General features: G+C 33.9%; 1 long non-coding RNA gene and 1 pseudogene across 1 annotated transcript; both read right to left on the bottom strand.

Moving 5' to 3' along the window:
• Positions 1-694: 694 nt before the first annotated feature.
• LOC139355994 (ankyrin repeat domain-containing protein 30A-like) lies at positions 695-4,008 on the bottom strand (annotated as a pseudogene).
• Positions 4,009-6,502: 2,494 nt separating this feature from the next.
• Positions 6,503-8,343, bottom strand: LOC139356305 (uncharacterized). The gene is made up of 3 exons (XR_011607946.1): positions 8,032-8,343; positions 6,811-6,918; positions 6,503-6,537 (listed from the first exon to the last, which is right to left on the bottom strand). It is a non-coding gene; the product is annotated as an uncharacterized lncRNA (long non-coding RNA).
• Positions 8,344-8,614: the final 271 nt, after the last annotated feature.

The raw sequence follows: 8,614 nt of genomic DNA, 5'->3' as shown, positions 1-8,614 counted from the left end.
CAATGCAAAGCTAATAAATCACAGATGGCTACAGTGATCTTTCTCTGGGACAAAGTTCTACCCACATGACAGTCTTTGAGCTGAGCCTTGAAATAGAAATTATGAGCAAATTATTTGTAACAATATTCAAAGTAAATTATAAATACCAGTGGGATGATTAAGTCAATTTTGATATTGTTAAAATTCACTACATTTGTCCTAAGCTATTATTTAATAAAATGCAGATGCCTTTAAAAAATTAAGTTGTTATAACAATACATATGAGATTCAAGTATGTTCAGATTTAAGTCAAATTGACATAAAATTGTACCAACTGAAATATATAAAAACCTACTTTAAAAAGTAGTATTACAAGATACAGAAATGTACACTTCAAAATGTACTTCAAATACACTTCAGTTCCTCTGGAAAATTTAGAATTAACTGTCAAAGTAAATTGTTGAATTGAATCTTAATTTCAAAATACTCATTGCTGATATGGGCATTCCCATTTATCTGCTTCATGGTGGTCATAAAATGTGGCCACAAAGAATGTTAATCTATTAAAAACCTTTAGCTTAAATTCTTAAAATTTCATGAGTGACACAATGTCTCAAAGTAAAATATCTCTTAGCTTTAACTTGCATTTGGTGGAAATAAGCCATGTTTCTAAGCTGACATAGCAAATACATTTATCATCTATATTCAACTAGATTCAGCATTTATCTAAGGCCAAATATGACTTCACATTTTCTTTCAGGAAAGTTGAAAAATACATATATATTTTTGGTACTTCTCTTTCAGCTTTCTGTTTTTCATATTGGTATATATATTCTTTTAAATGGTTACAGTCATTAAATGTCTCCTCATTTTTCTCTTTTAGGAGGTGATGTTGCTTTTTCCTTTCAAAACAATGAATATTGTTACTTGCTTTTGTTATCAGCTTTCTTATGCACCTGAACGAATTGCTGTGGAAGCCACATATTTTTGCTTTGTAGTTGAAATACTTTCTGCTCCAGACTCCTGCTGTTCAGTGTATTTGTTCACATTATCTCATTTCTTTTGATACATGTGTTCAGCTTTCTTCATTTGACACTGTGTTTCACTTAGGTCTCCTTGTGCATGTTCTAAAACCTATGTATTTTCTCTTAGAGCATCTCCTGCATAATTGAGATTAATTTTTAGGCTTTTGGATTCCCTTTGAGCTTCAGAAAGTGGTTGATGAAGCTTCTCATTATTATATATTATATTATTCACATCAACATTCATTTTTCCTTGCAAATGAGCACTGTGGAAAGTAAGTTCTTGGTTTTTTCTTGATGTCACACTTTGATCTTGATCTTGTATAGCAGAAGCCAGTCTAGAATGGTGTGATTCAGTTTCTCTCTCCAATATTTCTTTGTCTTGTTTTTCCTTCAATTTAGAAGTGAGCATTGTGTTCTCAGTCATCAGAACTTTAAGCTGCCCACTATATGAGATGCCCTTTTTGTTAATGTTTCCTCTTTCAGTTTTAGGGTCATTTGAAGTTCAGCATTCTTTTCCCTTAAAATCTTAATGTCCTCAAAGTATTTATTTTCCTTCTCCTGGTGCTGATGTTTTAGTATGTCCATTTGCAGTTTTAGCATGGCAATTTCCTTTTTCAACATACCATTTTCATGTAAGAGATCATTTTGATTTTCATAAGCATGAGAAACCTAAATAAAACAAAATAAATTTTTAGCTAGCACTCAATAAAATGGCATATCATGGTTCCTCTTAAATTAAAGAATAATTTGTACATTTATACACTGAAAGGGTTTCCGTAAGTAGGTATCAGTTGAAGAACCATTGAATCAAAACTTCAAATGCTATAGAGCATAAATTCCCCAAAGTTCAAACATTTATTTGAAGACAATGAATTCATGAAAGTAAAAAAGAAATGACTAGAGAATTTTTAAGAGCTTCAAAATTGAAACAAACTTTCCCTGGATTACAAGACACTCAAAAGCATAAAATAAAAGATTAATCACTTTGACTACATACAAAAATTTGATTTACACCCTGATGTCTAATCTGTACAAGAGGCTCCCATACTAGGAGCCTTAGTGTGTAGGGAGACCCCCTGAAACTATTCCTGTGGAACAAAAGATGAAATACTCCTGGTTATTGTAAATACAAAATTGCATGTCGAATTGTGTAAAGACAATGCCAGGTTGGGCTGCCAGAATGAGCCAACAGCACATGATGTGCTCCCCCCTGCAAAAAGCGTATGAATGGATGCACAGGCAGGGAGATTTCACATCACTGAGATTCCTATCCAAGAAGAGCAGATGTTCATAGCTCTGGGAATGGAATGTGACTCTTGTGGAGAGCCTATAAACGGATGCATGAGGGGCACCTGTTCATATGGGTAAGTTAGGGCTATAAATGCCCTTATCTTGCCATGGCTCTTCTAGGCCTGTTTAGGGTTAAGGCATACTCCTTTCTGAGAATTTGTGGTCTAACCAGTTGTCTGGCTTCACGTCCTATTTCTATGGATTGTTTGCAACCAGCTTTTGCTGCAACTGTTACTGCTGATCTTGCTAATCCTAGGTTATGGAAAGACTGTGTTTCCTGTTTTAAGGCTCTGTTAGAAATTGCTGATGCACACACTATATTGTAAATTCTTATCTCTGTATACTGTACTTCTGCATACTGATGTTATGTTAAAGAATTACTTCCTCCCCATGTGACTGTCTCACTCATAATCAAATGACCCTAAATCCCTCACTAACCTACCCCCGCCCTCACTAAACTTAATAATAAATGCTGGTATATCCAGTGCATTGGTGGCACCACGGGACCAGAAAGTGGTGACCCCCCTGGACCCAGCTTTCACCATCTTGTGTGTGTCTTTTATTTCTCGGCCTGCCAATCTGCTTGGGAACAAAGAAAGAGCCCCGTTGCATTGTGGGCTGCTGGCCAGTTCCCGCAATATTAGTGCTGCATATGTTTAGACAGATACAATTTCCCAAAGCCCTTTCATTTCCCTTTTCCTGAGAATATTCTATAGATATTCTATTTTTAAAAATAGTTAATTTTAAGAATAATATTTATAAATGTTTGATAAGTTGAGACATTGTAATAAGCACTTTTAGTTATCGCAATTCTGAAAGGAAAAGATTAAAAATATAAACAAGTATTTTCTTTGTGTTTCACGCACATTAAGGTTAAAAGTGTATAATTAAAGGAAATTGATTCTTGAGGAGAGAGGAATGGCCATTTTACACTCTTTGTTGAACTGTAAATGAATATAAATTTTCTTGAGAACAATTTAGAAGTAATGAACAAAGAACTCTTTAAAACTTCCTGTAATTTAACCAAATATTTTTATATTGAAGAATTTATTCCAAGTCAATAATTAGAAAGGTAGAAAAATATTTACCTGCAATTATGCCTTGCAGCACTTATAATACAAAAAATTAAAAATCAAAAAAATTAATTTGTTAACTAAATAATGGGATTTCCAAATAATGGCCTTCTATATAACCAGTAAAATTGTGATTTAAATAAATATGCATTTAATTATCAGAAGTATTCAATGTTAAGAACTTGTATTATTTAAAATAATTTGTCACTCTACAAGACAGATTTTTTCTGCAGTTAAACCTCAGAAGGTAAGTCAGCTATTACAAAAAGTATCCTACATAATTTTAGTATAAATAGTTGAAATATTTATTTTAAACTAGGGTGTCATACCTCACATTGCAGAGCTCTTGTTTCCATTTAACCTTTTGGTTCACTTACTGCAATTTTATTTATTTCGCTTCTGATAGTTCCTTTTGTAGTACACAAAATTTATTTTTCATTTGTTTCATTTTTGCTGTAAGTTGTTCACCGTGATATTTTTTAAGTTCCCTTGCTCTTTCATGAGAAGGAACTGCAGCCAAGAATTTTGATAGGCTAGTTGAATCTGTCTTGAGGAGGAGATAGAAATAAAATATATTAGTACTTTTGGGATATAAAGGACAGCATATTTTAACAATCACTAATTCACACACTGAACAAATATATGTTAATTACCTACCGCACCTGGCTAAATTTTTTGTATTTTTAATAGAGACAGGGTTTCACCATGTTGGCCAGGCAGGTCTCAAACTCCTGACCTCAAATGATCCACCCACCTTTCCCTCCCAAAATACTGAGATTACAAGCATGAGCCACCACGGCCTGCCTCAATAAATAATTTCAATTTAAAAATAATGACAAGCATCAATATTTTTATTTCAAATCTTTTTTAAAACACATTTTCTTACTTTAAAGGCAGTTAGATTTCAGGCTGTTTACATATTGAAAACCAAAACATTTCAAGAGAAAACCTCGCATACGCTCTGTAGATCACACTTAATCTTCATGTGGCTATTGACCGAGTTACTGAGCATGGAAAATCAATCATATTCACAAAAAATTCACTTGTGTGCATATTTCAAAAGGAATTAACTTCAAAGTATCTGCCTTACACTGTAGTCCTCACCAAAAATAATGGGGCATTTCAAACAAAATACGATATGATTAAACATTTAACATATGCACAATTACAGAATTTTTGTTAAAAACTATGCATAGCATTAAGAGAATTTTCAGAGTATGTCATGCAGAGTAGGAATAGAACTCTGTAAAAGCTGTTTCATTTAGGAAAACAAAGGCTTAATAAGAATAATTTTGATACCTTTTTTGCTGATAAAGAACTGCTTGAATAAAATGAAAGATTCATAAAGAAAATATACATTTATGTTATTTTTAAATGAAAGCAATCACTAGATAAAGTATGCAATTCATCCTTAAGACATAACTTCAGAAAAGTAGAGCAAGCTTTCATAAAAAGAGAAAAATAAAAACATATATTCATGAAACATCTAATATGTGCCAGACACATGTTTGCAGATTTTTCTTCACCTTAGAATAATGAGGAGGATGATGATGTTGGTGGTTACCCCATTTTCTGCTTCCTAGTCATTCTAGGTTGTTAAGAACAAAATGATGAACAAATATGGTCCACTGTTCTCTCTGTTCAGAATGTCTTCCTCCTAGACTTTTGTATGGCATAATCCTCATCTTTGAGACGACAGACTGAATGTCAGTCTCAGAAAGATCTACTCTGACCATAGAATTCCACTTCCATTCCAATACCCATGCTAATTATAAAGTTCTTCAATTTTCTCTAACCGAACATTCTCTGTTTTGTTTTTAAGAAAAAGTTACAGTGATTTATAAGTGTTTTTCATTTGTTATTATCTTCCTACTACTACAGCATAATCCCTCATCTTGGATATTCAGAGACTCACTGTCTAGCACACAGTTGTTACTCTGAAAGAAATTACTCCAGGTCAAAACATTGAAAATCTCAACAGGAAAGTCTAATTTTCCAAACTGCTATATTTCTATGGAAAATCTGCAGTAGTAGCCTGCTGAAAGTTACCAACCCCTTACCCAAAATTAGAAATCCACATGCCTGCTCTTACTCCCCATTCCTGTGCTAACAATACTGCTTTCACATAAATGCCACTTTGATCATTTTGTCTTACATTTGGATACAGACTTTCCAGTTTACAAACTGTTTTCACATTTGTTACAACATTATTTCATCACATGCACTTAAGAGGTAGATATGAGCACTGTTTTTATAAATAAGGTTATTGGTACTTGATTAGGTTAAAGGATTTTTTTCCAAGTTCCCATAGATAGTAAGTGACAGAATCAAAATACAGACTTATCTTTTGACATCTACTCATTGCTGTTACCACTATGCAGCTGCTGCTTCTATCTTAAGTGGTGAGGTTTCCTATCTCTTCCACATCCACAGTTGTGACCTTGGGATACATCATTATCATTGGATACTCATGTGGCTGCAAACATGGCTGCCACAAAGGGACTCAAAGAGTTTTTATTTGTGAAAAGAATGTCTACTTATTAAAATACTACTCAACCAAATTGTTGTTGTTATAGTTTTACAGGTGTCCTATTTCTCATGTTTATCCAACTCCTGAAATGTTCCTTCAGATCTATACTGGATAATCAAAATATACCAACACTTTCAAATCCCAGGCATTATCCTCTCAAGTTCCAAGTTGAGCAAGACTAAGACTACAGTTTAAACTCTTTCTCCCTGAATCCAGGTAAAGCTTTCATACATCTAGATATACACAGAATCATATATTTGCCCATAAATGAATGCAGATAAATTATTTTGCTTTTAGACAAACTTAACTTCAGAACTCAAATAGATTCCTAGTGCCTTCCATGCCTTATTTTATTTTGCTCTATTCTACACTGGCTTCGTAAATTAATCCTGCAAATTAGCAGGCTTGCACTTTGCAGCTGTTATCTAGTTGGCACATGATTATAAAGTATGTTCTGGTAAACGTCAGTAAATAATTTCTTATGGACACATGCAGAGGTGAGAGAATAAAGTCATCTTTTTATGTTTTAAGATTACTCATTACTTAAGTTTTAAAATAAGAACAACAATACACAGTACCTCAGAAACTGAAGGTGATGTCATATCTTCTTTTTGTGCTGACTCTGATGTGGGCATCTTATCTACAAAATGTTATTCACAGACACATATATCAGAACACTTATTACTGTAAATTGTAAAAACATATACAAATCTATTTCCATTTATGAACATTTCAAAAATAAAAGTAATAGCAAATATAGAATTTCAGAATCGAAGCAGGTTCAGAAAATGGATAGTATGATGAAAGATAGCAAAAAGTAATTTTTAAGGTAGACATTGTATTTCAGTCTATAAAATTATTTTCTAAATAATAGCATTTAAGCATAGAAACATTTTCAGAGATACTAACTTACCATTTCTATTATTTTGGTATAAAAAATAAAATTGTCATTACTTGTCAGATCTTGTGGAGCTCGTACAATAATGCCAATATCATTTTCTTGTTGCCCAGTTGCTTCCTTCTATTACAAACAAAAACCAAAAAGCACCAAAAAAGAACTTCAGAAAAAATTGTATTTATTCACTCATTCACTCAATTTGTCAGTAAGACAAAACACAAACAAACAAAAAAACCCATACATTGTATCTATCAAATCACAGACACTATCCTGGGAGAAGCAGGAAATATACACAGAATATAGATTCTGGCCTATGTTCAAGAAATGGTAGAGAGATGTGAAAACAAATAACAGAAAAGTATAATTCACCAGTTCTACAATTTAAGTCAATATACTACATAAGGGCACAAAGGAGAGAACAATCAGTTTTACCTAAAAAGCATAGAAAAAGGTGCCATAATGGGGCCATATTTGGCAGGACAAAGTGCAGAGTCAGGATACAAAGACTCTAGGTGCAATAGCATGTGCAAAATAATAAGGCATGAAAAACATGGCAACTGAGGGGTGCCAAAGTGATGTGGTAAAACTGGAACACAGCCAGAGGAAAGAGATGAAGAGACAAAATGCGGCCAAACCATATAAGATATGTGTCACGCTAGAATGTGAACGTACCCCTTTGTGTAATGGGTATTCACTCAATATGCAGATGAGTTGCATCATTACAAATATATTTTAGAAAGGTGACCCTTGCAGCGGTGTAAAGATAGATGAACATGGGGAGATGGGGCAAAACTAGAAAGGAGTACTTCAAAATTATAGGTAGAGAGTTAATTATGGTAATAAGATATGGAAAATTATAAGAAGGTAGAAAATACAAAATTAGGTGTGTGACTGGATGGGTGACATGGAGAAGGGTTGAAGTTTAGGATGTGGGGCAGGTTGAAGTGCAGGTTGAAGTGCTTGAGCGTTTCATGGCTACTTCCTAGGTGTTATTTCCTAGGATGGGGAAGCCGGATGACAGAGTAGATTACAAAGAGTCAGAAAACAGTCAGGAATAGAATAAAAATGATGCTTTCAGTTTGAGACCTATAAGATTTGGGGCACCCAGGGGCTTGGAATATCTGGACAAATACATTTGGAGTATGAGTAGATGACCTACATGAGGAAAATTACATAGTGATAAGAAGATAAATATTTGTAAGACAGGCTAAATGGGTAGAATTAAGTAACACAAACCTATGCAGACTGTTGAATTTTGAATTTTTGAAAATGAAATCAGGCTGGGTGCAATTGCTCACGTCTGTAATCCCAGCACTTTGGGAGGCAGAGGCAGGTGGATCACGAGGTCAGGAGTTCGAGCCCAGCCTAGGCAACATGGTGAAACTCCGTCTCTACTAAATATACAAAATTTAGCTGGGTGTGGAGGCGCATGCCTATAATCCCAGATACTCAGGAGGCTGAGGCAGGACAATCACTTGAACCTGGGAGGCGGAGGTTGCAGTGAGCTGAGATCAAGCCGTTGCACTCCAGCCTGGGTGACAGGGCGAGACTCCAACTCGAAAAAAAAAAAAAGAAAAGAAAATCAAAGGAGAGACAAAAACCTGGGATTAAGTTTCTCAGTTATATATTTCCAAATTTGTTTCAAGAAAATAAATTTTATTTATATAGGTAAATATTTGTGAAATATTATTGCAATATGCATCTTTAAATTGAATGAAAACATTTAATTCTAAAACACCAAGATTCTGCAAAAGGACCTTTATAAAAATTATCTTTGAAATTTTTAATTGTACAAGAGAAAGGCTTACCTAATTATAGA

Source organism: Macaca nemestrina, chromosome 9 (assembly GCF_043159975.1).
Source record: "Macaca nemestrina isolate mMacNem1 chromosome 9, mMacNem.hap1, whole genome shotgun sequence".
NCBI classification, from domain to species: Eukaryota; Metazoa; Chordata; class Mammalia; order Primates; family Cercopithecidae; genus Macaca; species Macaca nemestrina.
Note: the sequence above shows the minus strand (reverse complement) of the source record. Positions and strands in the feature narration are given on the sequence as shown.